The following is a 15,036-nucleotide window of genomic DNA, read 5'->3' as shown; positions in this document are numbered from 1 at the left end:
CTTATTTTGTTCATTTGAATCCTCTTTTCCTCTTGGTGAACCTAGCTAAAGGCTTATCAATTTTGTTTATCCTTTTTAAAAAACCAGCTCTTAGTTTCATTGATCTTTTCTATTCTTTGCTGTTGTTGATATCTATTTTACTTTTTTTTCCCTCTGAGCTTTATTATTTCCTTCTTCTGCTATTTTGGGATTTGTTTCTTCTTCCTTTTCCAATTCTTTTAGGTCATATGTTTAGATTGTTTATTTGCTATTTCTCTTGTTTCTTGAGGAAGGCCCATACATATCGCTATAAACCTCCCTCTTAGAGCTGCCTTTGATGAATCCCATAGATTTTGGAAAGTTGTGTTTTCATTTTTGTCTTGAGGTATTTTCTGATACCTTCTTCAGTTTGGTCACTAATCCATTTCTTAAAGGTATTTACTGATTTATTTATTTGGATGCGCTGGGTCCAGCAACAGCAGGCAGGATCTTCATTCTCCATGGTAGCATGCAGCATCTTTTGGTTTCTGCATGCAGCATCTTTGATCTTCACCGCAGCACATGTGGTCTTCAGTTGTAGCATGCAAACTCTTACTTGTGGTATGTAGGATCCATGATAGTTTCCAACCAGGGATCAAATCCAGGCCTCCTTAAATGGGAATGCAGAGTGTTGGCTACTGGATCACCAGGGAAGTCCCAACCAGTTGATCTTTTAGTAGCATGCTGTTTAGTCTCCATGTGGTTTTTCTTTTCCCATTTTTCTTGTTGTAGCCAATTTCTAGTTTTATACCATTGTGGTTGGAAAAAATGCTTGATATAATTTCTACCCCCTTACATTTGTTGAGGCTTGTCTTGTGGCCTGATATGTGATTGATCTTGAACTTTCCAAGCACACTTGGAAAGAATGTGTATTCTGGGTTTTTTTGGATGTAGCGTCCTGTAGATCTCAATTAAGTCCAACTGGTCTAGTGTATCATTTAGGACCTCTGTTGCTTTCCTGACGTTCTGCCTGGATTATCTGCCCACTGATGTCTGTGGATTTTAAAGTCCACTGCTATTACTGTATTATTGTCAGCGTCTTCTTTTATACCTAATACTATCAATACTCCTGTACTGAGTGAACATGTCAACAAGTGAAATGTCCTCTGCTTGTAGTGATCCCTTTGTCATTATACAATGTCCTTCTTAGTCTTTTGTTATAGTATTTCTTTTAAAGTTCATTTTGTCTGATGTAAGGATTGCTATCCCCACTTTCTAGCCATTTCTACTTGCATGAAATATTCCCTCACTTTTAATCTGAGTGTGCTTTAAGCCTTGAAAAGAGTTTCTTGTAGATGGCACATTGAAGAGTCTAATTCTGTTACCCATTAGCCACTGATCTTCTGATTGGAGCATTTGATTGGAGCATTTAGTCCATTAACATTTAAAGTAATTATTTACAAATATGTATTTTGGCCATTTTATTACTTATTTTCCAGTTGTTTTTGTAGTTCTCTCTTCATTTCTTCTTTTTGTTTTTCTCATTGTGGTTTGACAGCTTTCTTTAGTAGTATTATTTTGTTCTTTCCTTTTAGTTCACTTGAGTCCTCTCTCTTTTCTTCTTGGTGAGCCTAGCTAAAGGCTTATCAATTTTGTTTATTGTTTTACTTTTTTTTACTTATACAATAATGTATCTATGGTATGTTTTTGATTTGTGGTTACCACAGAGTTCATATATGCTGATCCATAATTATATTTACTTGTTTTAAACTGACATGTCATTTAAGTTTAAATGCATTCTAAAAGATCTTTGTTTTTTACTCCCTTCTCCCACATTTTGTATTTTTGACGTCATATTTTACATCTTCATGCTTATCCTTTAGCTGCTTATTATAGCTATTGTTGCTTTTATAGTTTTTTGTCTTTTAATCTGTATACTAACTTATTTGAAAATCTTCAGTCTTTACTATATATCCACCTTTTCTACTGTGATTTCCCTTTACTACAAATTCTTTCTTCCACTTAGCAAAGACTCTTAAACATTTGTTTTAGGGCAGGTTTAGTATTGCTTAATCCTAGTTTTTGTTTGTCTGAGTTCTTATCTCCCCTTCTATTTTAAATAATAATCCTGCTAGGTAGAGTATCTTCGGTTGCATGTTTTTCCCTTTTTACAGTTTAAATATATCATACAGCTCTACTCTGGCCTGCAAAGCTTCTGCAGCTAAATCAGCTGATAACTTTATGGCAGTTCCCTTGTATATAACTTTTTGTTTTTCTCTTGCTACCTTTAGAATAGTCTCTAACTTTTGCCATTTTAATTATTATATGTCTTGCCTTGTGTCTGTTTGAGTTTACCTTGTTTGGGACCCTCTGTGCTTCCTATACCTGGGTATCATTAAAACATTTACCAAGTGAAGGGAAAAGCAATGCCATGAATATTTCAAGACACAAGATATTTAAAATTATCTTTATATTTGCTTTGAAAGAAACTGAGACAATCTCTTTCTTCTGTTACCTGATTTCTCTTCTTTATGAGATTTTTCTTGGGCTTATACTAACGTTAACCTAGCATGATGTAGTTACCAGTTGGCAGTGGGAGGCAGTGGTTTGACACAATGGGTAGGGGAGTCTAAGACTCAAGTATTTACAGAAGATAGGCTTGCAAAGTGGACAAGCCACGTGTGGATAAGGAGGAGTTAGTCATATGCTCAAAGTTTTCATTAATTCTAGACTCAAGAATCCAAAGTGAAACTGGTCTTTTAAATAGAGTACCTTAACAGAAAATTAAAGCACTAATTAGAGGGCTTCTCTCAACTTGGTCAAAAATTCAGAAGACCTGGGAAGCTTTATTTTCCTTTCTATTTCAATTCTAAGCAGCATAAAGAGTTAATATAATGGACAAGCTGAACCCAGCATGGTGCAAAGTGAGTCTCTTTCATGAATGGAATAAGGGGGAGGGGGAGGCAGATGCCACAGCAGTAGGGAGGGAGGGACTTGATATTCCAGTCGCTGTAAGAATCATGAAGGTTCTGATCTCCTCACTATTAATTTTTTTTTCCATTCCTAAAGAGAACAAACAAAGAAAAAGAAAACAGCTTCAGGCCTCAAAATAGCAAGTTTCAAATGCTGAGAATCATGATGCATGCAACACCTTACAGCAACCCACTGTGCATGATTTCAGAGCAACAGCAACAAGTAGCAAAGGGATACAGGGACATGGTTCACTCCAGAATTACCTGCTAAAAGTTATTACCAATCCCAGCCCAGTGAGGCTGCTCAGGAGCCTTGGGAAGCTGAAAATTCTAAATACTAATGAAAAACCAAACTGAATGCTCTTGATCTTGATCTCCACTCAGGAAACCCCAAGCAAGTCTGTAAAATGTTCTCCTTGAATATATTCACTGAGCATTTGTGATGCTCTAGTCTGGGGTGCATTTGAACATTTCAATGGGAAGATTTCTCTAAATGAGATGGATCCATAGAATCTTGCTCTAGTTCCAAATTAACTACAGTTTCTGGCTAATTCACCAGATCCTTTCCCCAGGGCCACCTCCTCTTGAAATTCCTGGGAATTATGTTTTCTCCTCTGGGGGCAGCCCAAAGCCGATGACTGGTTCATGGGTACCATTGTTGGTTCCCTTCTCTTAGAGTGGGACAACTTTTAGTGATTTATCTTCCGGAGCTCCCCATGGCATCAGGCTGAAGTCAGACCTCAGCTGAAACCACAACATGGACAAAATTCTTACTTGTCCTATTCACATTCTCTCACTTCCTTACAGGTTTTACCTGGGAGTAATCCCTCTAGAAAAACTTGTGCCAGAACCCCTTTCTCAGGTTTCTGCTTGTAGACAGTCTGATCTAAGTTAATCCCAATAAAAAATTCTGATGATGACATTGGTGACATTATCAATAACTGCGAACACAATAGAAACTTTCATATACTGAGTGTTTACTATAGTCAGGCACTGTTTTAAGGGTTTTACTGAATAAATCATCTCTTTTAAGCCTCACAAAATCCATGAGGTAGGTACTGTTAATATCCCCATTTGGTAGAAGAAAAGTTTTGGAGGAGTTAAAAATACTTGCCCAAGGTCACACAGCCAGTAAAAGGTGAATCCCAGGCAGTTACTCTCACTCCTGATCTATTTTACAACCACAAAATTCTTAACTCATTCCTGACTAGGGAATTTTTGCACAAACTAATGCTGTGGCCAGTGATGTTTATTTTGGCCAGCCAAAAATTAATTGTCATTTCCCTAATACTCTGAGGGTTATTACACTTAGTAGGTACACCTGACACACCTGCAAAGTCTCTAATTTTTGTGAAGTGTTGTCTTCAACCCACTCTTCTGTAGAAGCAAAGAAGCATTCTCTAGCACCGTGAGTTTCACTTATACTTTCCCTATCAGAATCAATCACTGAGAGTTTTTTCTTTTTTTTAATCTAAGAGTCACATCATCTGAATCAAAACTACATTCTGAAGAACCAAAATAAAATTCAGCAAAAAATTCTTCACTCAAAATTTTGTGATGCATAATTTTTTGAAAATTTTATATTTATAATATACACAAGGTTGGAACAAAAATTTAATGCAGCAAAATGTGAATGATAATGAACTCAATCAATTTTAAGTTCTAACAACTTCCATGGTGATGTTCATTGTATCACTCTCTAAAAACATACTGATACATCTTTAGACATTGATACATTAAAATCAATCCATTTGTTATAAAGTTTCTTATCTTCAGAACTCAAAAATGTATCTTTGATAACCTTGAGTGATGGGATTTGGGGGCAGGTAGGAGGGATGTTCAAGTGGGAGGGGACAGGGGTAGAACTATGGCTGATTCATGCTGATGTTTGGTAGAAACTAACACAATACCGTAAAGCAATTATTCTTCAATTAAAAATATGTAAATATATATTATATATATTTTTTAATGAACAAAAACAATTATTTTTAAGTGTCTAGTCTATTTTGGCCCTGGGATCTAAAGAAAGTATGAAGAATTGAGGCCTGAAAATACAAATAGGCCAGCTACTGACTAGTTGGGTGTTGGGGACACCATTGAGAGGAAGGGGGCCTATCACATCCTCTTCAGTAAAACTCAGGTCTCACAAAGTCAAAATCCAGATTCCTTCTGTATCATAGATTAATTTAAGGAAAATGAATACTGAAGCTCCAATACTTGGCCACCTGATGAGAAGAGCCAACTCATTGGAAAAGACCCTGATGCTGGGAAAGATTGAAGGCAGGAGGAGAAGGGGTTGACAAAGCGTGAGATGGTTGGATGGCATCACTGACTAAATGGACATAAGTTTGAGCAAACTCTGGGAGATTAGCGAAGGACAGGGAACCCTAGTGTGCTGCAGTTCACAGGGTTGTAAAGAGTCAGACATGACTGAGCAACTGAACAGCAAGGAAAATCAGGTGAAGGATCCACAGCAGCTGGTATCCTGTAATTTGGGTTCATGACTCCTGGCTTGTAAGAACCCAAACTGGCTGTAAGAACCCAGGAAAAGAGTTGCAAGAGCCTATTCTTTTCTCATTCCTGAGAATAGCTATACATATCCCCTCAACACAGAGCCTCCGGAGGGCTGTTTTTGCTTACAGCAACCAGTGAGAAAGCAAAAGGCCAGCAGTGTCCTGCCAGAGACTCACTGTGCCCTGGACCACTTCCCACATAAACAGTGTGGGGATGCCTTTAAAGAAAGGATGCCCTTGGCTTTCTGAGGGTTAGAGTGATCATCCTACAAAACCGCAACCTTTCCCTGGCCTTGAGTTCCCTGTTTGCAAAATGTAAGTATCTGTGGTTTTACTTCTGCATAACCTTTTTTAGCAAACCCACAAGAATTTGAGTTCCAGTGTAAGTGATTTGCCAATTACTCCAGTTAGGCATAATTAGAAAAAATAGAAACCAGGGTTTTCAGAGGAAGAAGGCGGTAACTCAGAAGGCAGAATCAGAGGAGGAAATTTGACAATAAAACCCAGAAAGGGAGAAGAGAGGGAAAACAAGGTTAACTCAGGGCCAGATGAAGACTTTTAGGCACTTATCTTTAGTGAAAAAAAAAGTTTCTCTCTATATGTGTAATTCAACATCAAGTTTAGACTGTATACAGTCTTATGTCACTTTACACTTGTGTCAAAATTAAACCAGTTTCTCCTAGTTTTGTTTTTTTAATTAAAACCCTCTGGAGAAGTCCTTAGCAGCTGGATTCCTCCTATCTTTGGATCCTTTGCTTGGCCAGCCTCCTAAGATACTTGTTGACAAAACAGCATGAGGTAAAGAGAAGCCTAGGTCTTAAAAACTAAATTCGTGTGCTTATTGGGAAGAAGGAAACTGTGATTTGTGTAGTAGTTGCTAATGTCTAAGTTTGCTATAATGGATAGAAACAAATCCGAATGCCTAGATTATTATTCTGCATTTTGGAGGCCAAGGGTGTATGCTAGAGATGGGATATAGGTAGATGGAAGCAATATTTTTGTGCTAAAAATTCCAACACTCTCTATGGCATTGAATGTTTAGGAGAAATCCTACTCAGAGGTGAGAAAAATATCTTGAGGTATGCTCATTGTTGACAACAAAGTAAAGCAACTCTACTGCCGCTGCTAAGTCGCTTCAGTCATGTCCGACTCTGTGTGACCCCGTAGACGGCAGCCCACCAGGCTCCGCCGTCCATGGGATTTTCCAGGCAAGAGTACTAGAGTGGGTTGCCGTTGCCTTCTCCGAAGCAACTCTACAGACACAACCAAATTCACCTGGAACAGTAGATTTTTGGAGGAGGAAATGGCAACCCACTCCAGTATTCTTGCCTGGAAAATCCCACGGACAGAGGAACCTGGCGGGCCACAGTCCATGGGGTTGCACAGAGTCAGCCACGACTGAGCACATCAGCACAGGGTGGTTTCATGATACTTACATGAAACCACTGAAACACACCTTCCTGGTTGTTAAATGCCTGTTGTCCTCAGCATCCTCAGCTCCTCCATCCCTCCCCAGGAATCACAGGATTCCCAGGACCCAGTATCTAAAGGATTAACACCTATACTAACAAAAGGTCCATACAGTCAAAGCTATGGTTTTTCCAGTAGTCATGTATGGGTGTGTGTGTTGGACCATAGGGAAGGCTGAGTGCTGAAGAACTGATGCTTCTGAATTGTGGTACTTGAAAAGATTCTTTAGAGTCCCTTGGACTGCAAGGAGATCAAACCAGTCAATCTGAAAGGATCAACCTTGAATATTCATTGGAAAGACTGGTGCTGAAGCTAAAGCTCCAAAACTGTGGCCACCTGAGGCAAAGAGTTGACTCATTGGAAAAGACCCAGCTGCTTGGAAAGATTAAAGGCAAAAGGAAAAGAGGGTGGCAGAGCATCAGATGGTTAGATAGCATCACTGTCTTAGTGAACATGAATTTGAGCAAACTCAAGGAGATAGTGAAGGACAGGTCACAAAGAGTTGGACTCAACTTGGCGACTGAACAACACCACCTAGACAGGCTCAGACCACCGTCCATCCTAAATGGTCAGTGCCCCACCACTGATGGCAGACCAGTCTGTCAACATGACATTGAAACCACATGATGGGAGATCATGAAACTGTATTAGTAAATAAGAGCTGCAAAATGGAAATGAAGAATATAGTGCCTATTACAATTCATTTATAATAAATAAAAAAATATTTTTAAGGAAATTCTCACTTTTTTTTAAAGTTTCTCAGTCATTACTTTTCCCACTGGAGGAGTCTTAGGGCCTAGAAAAGAAAACAACAGTCTCAAAGGCCCTTACTGAATTATCTAACTTCGGAGAAAACAAAACAGAACTTTAGGTCCCGCCCTGACGCTCCAGGCTGGTTGCATCTATCTGGGACTTATGACCCCCTGTGCAGAAACCTTCCACCCCCTACAGCTGCCCAGAAGACTTATCATCCCCTGCCCAACTGCAAATGCCATCTCAACTAAAGATGAGACAAAACATCCCGCCTGATTAGCTTGAGATGAAACATCCCTTATCACTTCCACAAACCTCCCTATAAATATGGAGCCTCCCTGATCCCTTGGTGCTCAGCCTGGTCATTAGGCCGAATGTTGCCCCTCCTTGCCTGAATAAAGGTAACGTACTTCTGTTGAGGTCATCTTTCCTTTTCAGCCTCAGCCTGAACTTATACCTTACACCCACTATGGTATTGTTGACTCTAAGCTTTAGAGTTGGAAAGACAGGTCATTATATCTAAAATGTGTTGTGGTTGAGTAAAATCTCTGAGCACCTATTGACCTTAAGTCACCCTGAGCCACTTACATGGGGCTGAGCAGGCACCCAGGACAATGACCTGCCTACAACTCCCCAGTCAGAACTCACAGATCAGCAACCAATCCTGTCACACTCCGTCCTGTTTAGAAAGATTCATACTTTTTAAAAATTAATTTACTTTAATTGGAAGCTAATTACTTTACAATATTCTGGTGGTTTTTGCCATACATTGACATGAATCAGCCACGGGTGTACATGTGTGCCCCATCCCAAACCCCCTTCCCACCTTCCTCCCCATCTGATTTCTCTGGGTTGTACCAGTGCACCGGCTTTGAATGCCCTGTTTCATGCTTCAAAGCTGGACTGGCGATCTATTTCACATATGGTAATATACATGTTTCAATGCTATTCTCTCAGATCATCCCACCCTTGCCTTCTTCCACAGAGTCCAAAAGTCTATTCTTTATATCTGCGTCTCTTTTGCTGTCTCATGTATAGGGTCGTTGTTACCATCTTTCTAAATTCCATATATTTGCGTTAGTATACTGTATTGGTGTTTTTCTGACTTACTTCACTCTGTATAATAGGCTCCAGTTTCATCCACCTCATTAGAACTGATTCAAATGTATTCTTTTTAATGGCCGAGTAATACTCCATTGTGTATATGTACCACAGCTTTCTTTTCCATTCATCTGCTGATGGACATCTAGGTTGCTTTCATGTCCTGGCTATTATAAACAGTGCTGCGATGAACACTGGGGTATGTGTGTCTCTTTCAATTCTGGTTTCCTCAGTGTGTATGCCCAGCAGTGGGATTGCTGGGTCGTATAGCAGTTCTATATCCATTTTTTAAAGGAATCTCCACACTGTTCTCCATAGTAGCTGTACTAGTTTGCATTCCCACCAACAGTGTAAGAGGGTTCCCTTTTCTCCACACCCTCTCCAGCATTTATTGCTTGTAGACTTTTGGATAGCAGCCATTCTGACTGGCGTGAAATGGCACCTCATTGTGGTTTTGATTTGCATTTCTCTGATAATGAGTGATGTTGAGCATCTTTTCGTGTGTTTGTTAGCCATGTGTACAACTTCTTTGGAGAAATGTCTGTTTAGTTCTTTGGCCCATTTTTTGATTGGGTTGTTTATTTTTCTGGTATTGAGCTACATGAGCTGCTTGTATATTTTTGAAATTAATTCTAATAAAAGTAAAAAGAAACAAATGGAACCTAATTAAACTTAAAAGCTTTTGCACAATGAAGGAAATGATAAGCAAGGTGAAAAGACGGCCTTCAGAATGGGAGAAAATAAAAGCAAATGAAGCAACTGACAAATAATTAATCTCAAAAATTATTCATACTTTTAAAAAGCTGTTACATTTCACTATTCCACACTCACATAGGAGAGACTTTTTTGGAGGATAGTTGTCTGGGAAATTTCCCTATATTTTTTTCCAGCCAAGAGCAAACTCTAGCCTGTTGTGCCTCTTGGATCCCTTAGCTATCAAACAAGCTCTGGACACTGAATAAGTCTGAGGACCACGCTGGTGAATTACAGCAAAACAGCAACAAAGACGTAGTTGCATCCAGGAAGAAAGAGATCTCCAAGGTGTGTTTCATTGTCTCTCCTTTTCTTTTTCTTCCTTCCTTCCTTCCTTTCTCCTTCTTCTCCCTCCTTCCCTCTCCCCTTTCCTCTCTCTTTCTCTCTTATCTACGATCTACAGTAGTCTTTCTATTTAGAAAGGTCAAGAGAAAACCAAAGAGGGGAGAAAGATAGAGAGGGAGGGGGAGAAAAAGAAAGAAAGAGGAAGGAAGGTCCAGCTTCTGCATGAAAGGCTGGTTAAATCACAGTCCAACAAGTCTTAACATAAAATTGAGAGATGGCCTCTCTGCTTCAAGCTGAGGAACTCAAGGCCTTTTCCCATACATTCCATTTAACAAAGGACCATTCCTCTTTCAATTCAGTATGTGCATTAAGATCCTCCTCACTGCCAGCTGCCGACAATATCTCTAAGAAATCACCTTCTTGGTAATACCTTGTTGAGTTTTTTTTCCCCCTAAAACTACACTTTGGAGATGAGATGGTAGACTTTAAGAGATATTACAAAATTAAGAATTGTGCCTGTTGCAGTTTCTTGGAACTAAAGCTGATCCTCATCAAATTATGCTAATTTACTGTACAATGTTTAATTAAATCTTACCCCAAGCAATCTACTTCCAGGGTTTATTTTTATAGCTTAGAACTTTCAAACACAAAAATGCCTTTCAATTTAAATTTTAAAAAAAGAAACTATTCACTGGGGAAACTATTCACTATTTCACTAGGAAAAGAAATGTACTTTACCTCCTAGGCTTACTCCCACCTTTAGTCTCTTTCTTTCTTGTTCCCATTCATTGTCTCTTTCTCTTTTCAGGAAAACAAAACGCTCCTTGGAAACCCCCTTCTTTATTCTGATTTCTCTCTGAAGTGGCATTTTCTTGAACAGGCCATTTTCCCTGGCAGATTGTGTTTGACTCAAAGTAATCATAAGCGACTGGAGACAAGATGAGATCTCTTCCATCAGAGGATGTCACCACTGACCTTGGAGGGTTTCAGTATCTCTAAACCCTCAGGCTCACTGTGTGGGGAAGAACAGGCTGACCCGTACCAGCCGCCCCACCTTGTTCCCACAGACTGATGTCGGCGTGGAGGTGCTCTCTGCTCCACCCCAGCCCTGCATGCAGCCCCCAACTGACCCCTCCGTCAGCTGTGCTTCCTAAACCTTCCCTTCTAGAAACCCCTCCACTGCCAAGCCCACTGAGCTTCTGCTGCTAAATGTTCCCTCAAGAATGTTAGACAAGAACCAACAGATTTGACATTTCACTCGTCAGGCATATTTTGTTCTTCTGCACAAAACATTATATCTGAATGTTACGACATTAGCCCCAATTCTTGATTTTAATAGTCTGATGCTTTCAAATTGCTTTCCAGAGAAAGTACTTATGTCTTTATAAGGGTCCATCCTTTCTTGGATTTGAGTTAAAACAGGAAGCACTGACCTCTAACATCTGAATGTCACACACAATTTAAAGTGGACATGGCATCATTGAGGTCCTGGCCTTTTCCTATCAAAAGTCTCTACACCAGGACAGTCTTTTACCTTTGCTGTGTGACCTCTGCCTTTCCCAATGTAAGTCCCAAGGAGGAGAAACAATCTCCCACATAAAAGACCCACTCCGCCTCCCTGGAGCACTTGTATAGGCAGCTTCCAAGGTGGTGTCAGTGATGTATGCCTCTTGGCCTTCCCATCCTGGGTACCCCCTCCTGCATGGTGCCAGGTTGGTCTCTATGGTCAGTCTGATACAGTCTGGTTAATTGCAGACTTCGGCTGTAAATTATGACATCATCTGTCGTGGATACTCTCTCCTGCTCTCTCCTCTGCACACCTGGCCTGGGAGAACTCCTTTGTGCCATGCAGCACACAGGTAGCCCACGGAGAAGCCCAGGTGGCAGGGAGTCTCAGCCAACACCTGGCCAACAACCACATGGACGAGTCTGAGAACAGATCCTCCCCCAGCTGAGCCTTCAGCTGAGCCTTCAGCTCCTGCTAACATTATGACTGCACTCTTATGAAAGATTAAACCAGATTCCTAACTCACAGAAACCATCAAATAAATTTTTGTTGTTTGATGCCATTAAGTTTCAGGGCAATTCATCACATAATAATTGGCAACTAACATAGCAATGTTGACTATCCTATCCTTTCCTCTTCTGGTCTCTTCTCGTATCTCTTTCAAAGTATTATTATGAAAGAAATCACTCAGTTATTTTGAACAAAGGGAATCTCAATGCAGAGAGTTGGTTATATAGGTGAAAGAAATGCTGAGAACTCAGAGACAACAGTGAGACAATCCAGAGGTTAAGAGCATCCAACAGTCACTACCACCCCCTGACCAGAATGGCAAAGGGAGGGGGTGATGTTGCCAGAGCCCATGGGCCAGATCACTCTAGAGTGCAGTACTATTGAATAGGACCTTCTGAGATAAAGGAAATGACCTGTAAATTGCACCATCCAATATGGTAGCCACCAGAGACATGTGGCTATTTAGCCCTCGAAATGTGGGTAATGCAATTGAAAAACATTTTTTAAAATTTTATTTAAATTTAATGAATTTAAATGTATATAGCTGGATATACAGTAGTGGCCATCATGTTGCACAGTGATGCTCTAGAAGCTGAAATCACAGTAGGCCATTCCCTTGGGACATGGAGCTTTGAAGGACATGCAGATGCCGCCTAAGATGCTACCAGAGCTAGAAAAGGACCAGGAGGTGGTCCCTGACATCTCTCACCTTCACCATCACTCTCCCCTCTCCAATTTCCTGCCAGGGCTTCCAATTGGTGGGATCTAGCAAGCAGCAGATCTGAGGAGTCAGATTCCCTGTGGGACACAGGCAGAGCAGGAAAAGAGGTGCCAGCTTCAAGGGGGCATGTTCCTAGGAGGGAGGAACTCAAAACACTAATGAGCTCTAGACTCTAGGAATGTTGTACAGTACAACAGTCCTCTCCCTGAAAGGGACCTGAGCAAGTAATGTCTCTCTACCCTGATTTATGTGGTGCAAGAACTGGCATTTCACACAGTAAGCTGTAAACGGCTGTTATTAGTTTTGCATAAAAAAATTACCCCATATTTAGTGGCTTAAAAAACATATTTATACCTTCTTACAGTTTTCCTAGGACAAGAGTCCAGGGAGAACTTAGCTGGGTCCTTTGCTTGGGATCTCGCATGCTGTAATCAAAGTGTTGTCCGGGGCTGCAGTCTCAAATGAAGGCTTGGTAGGGAGGAATCCACTTCCAGCTTTACTCAGGCGGATGGAAAAATCCATTTCTTCACAGCATTGTGGCTGGGGGACCCAGCTTGTTACTGGCAGCTATATGGAGGCTGTCCTCTAGTCCGAGAGGCCCCCCCATGGTTCCCTCACATGTAACACTTCCCATAAGCAGGTCAGAGCATGGCTGTTGGCTTCTTCAGAGCCAGCAGGATATGCTCGTGCTCAGACTGCTACAAAGAAGCCTCATAAAACAAAATGCAATCGTAGGCACAGCACCCCATCTCCCCTGACATCTAGCACAACCTAATCAAGGACCTGTCATTTCATCACCTTTTCTAGGTCATGGGTTCCGACTGTCCCAAGGGGAAGGGGTTACACAAGGACATTAGTCATTGGAGGTTCACCTTGGGTAGGTCCTCCATGCTGTTGGAGAACAAAGTCTATGTCCTACTAATATTTGATGCTTATCCTCTTAATAAACACCATTGCGATTAGCACACAAGAGTTGCATAATAAATTTCCTGGGTTAGAAAATCATATTTCCAAGGAATTATTTCTCGGGAATATGTTGACACCTGACATGCAGCAAGATAGGAAATGCACAGGAAATAAGCTACTCCTGGAGGTCCACCATCTGTTTGGCTAGAAGATAGTGAGATGTCGCAGCCTTAGGTGTGACAGCACAGGCTCACCCACCTACAAGAGTACAGATACCAGGATTTGCACAGTTCTAGAACATTGTCTAAGATAGAAGTCGCACATGCGTCGCTGCGTCACAGGACAGGAAGCAGATGGAACATATTTGGCTCACATGTCGTTTTTGTTTTTTTTTTTTTAATTAGTTGCTAACATTTTCAAATCAGGAAATTTCACACCTAAGTTCAGATTTTTTTTTTTTTATTCTCCTTAAATTGTGTTAATCAGCAGGATATAACTTGCAGTCACTCTTTTTAAATGGGGCATGTACTTTCAGTCCATCTCAATCCTTACCCAGCTCTCTTTTCAGAAGCCATACGAGTTTGCAACCTCTGACCTAAGATAATGTCCTGGTAGGCATAACAAGTTCAACAGCTGGGAACAGAGGAAATGACTAACCCCCAGAGATCCAACCAGGGAGGATACACTAGTAATGGACTCTGTGAAGAACGAAGTCAGACTGGAGTTACAATAAGGAGACCGCACACCACAGTCTTTACAAAGAAACTCGGGATATGGATCAGAAAGAAGGTCAGTTCTGTGGAGGTCAGCTAACAAAGCACTCATGCGCTGTAGAATCCCATGAAGCTGGGCTGTAGCAGCGCAGTGAGAAACACACGGTATGCAAGGATGCCTGGTGAGCCCTGAGCCCCTCATTCTCAGGGCAGTGTACCTGGAAAAGGAGCCCAATGCGCCTCTCCCACCAGAATGCAGGGACTGAAAGCAAAGCTCCATCCTTCAAAGAGAACTGGCTCAGAAAGTAGAGAAGAGAAATAAACCTACAACTGGGAGTAAATTCCTTGAAAAGACAAGGAGAGAGGCTGGGGTTAATAGATTTCACTTAATTCTTCAATTATAAGAATCAAAAGTTGTTTTAAGAACTATTTGTCTGGTTTTCTTCAGAGTGAAGTTATTAAAGTCTTCTGTTTTCTTTAAAAATAATAAAATATCATCACAGAATCTGACATACTTAAAATCATGAATTTTAATAAGTCTAGAACAATTAACAAAAAGTTTCCATTCCAAAGGGTAAATTGCTGTTTTTATGAATTTTTTCAAAGATAAAAGAAGTTACTCTTCTCTGAAATTTTCTTTTCTTGCCATTTTCTCCTTCTACAACATTTCTTAGTCATCCACTACAAACAAGGGTACAGAAGGATCAACTTCCTCCTGAGAAATTTCTGAGTACTTAACTGTTACCCAATTCTAATGCTTTGTACAGTCTCTGGTTCCCATGGCGATTAGTTGAAAGTAAGTACCACCTGCTGACACCCACAGACTTGCCCAGCATGCCAAGCAGCCACCCTTATTCTTGGTTCACAGAGGATC

The 15,036-nt window shown here is 40.6% G+C and overlaps 1 long non-coding RNA gene across 1 annotated transcript; it reads right to left on the bottom strand.

The window, feature by feature from the left end:
* Positions 1-2,784: 2,784 nt before the first annotated feature.
* LOC104975475 (uncharacterized) lies at positions 2,785-10,840 on the bottom strand. Its single transcript, XR_814380.3, has 2 exons — positions 10,544-10,840; positions 2,785-3,021 (listed from the first exon to the last, which is right to left on the bottom strand). It is a non-coding gene; the product is annotated as an uncharacterized lncRNA (long non-coding RNA).
* Positions 10,841-15,036: the final 4,196 nt, after the last annotated feature.

Source organism: Bos taurus, chromosome 22 (assembly GCF_002263795.3).
Source record: "Bos taurus isolate L1 Dominette 01449 registration number 42190680 breed Hereford chromosome 22, ARS-UCD2.0, whole genome shotgun sequence".
Taxonomy (NCBI): domain Eukaryota; kingdom Metazoa; phylum Chordata; class Mammalia; order Artiodactyla; family Bovidae; genus Bos; species Bos taurus.
Note: the sequence above shows the minus strand (reverse complement) of the source record. Positions and strands in the feature narration are given on the sequence as shown.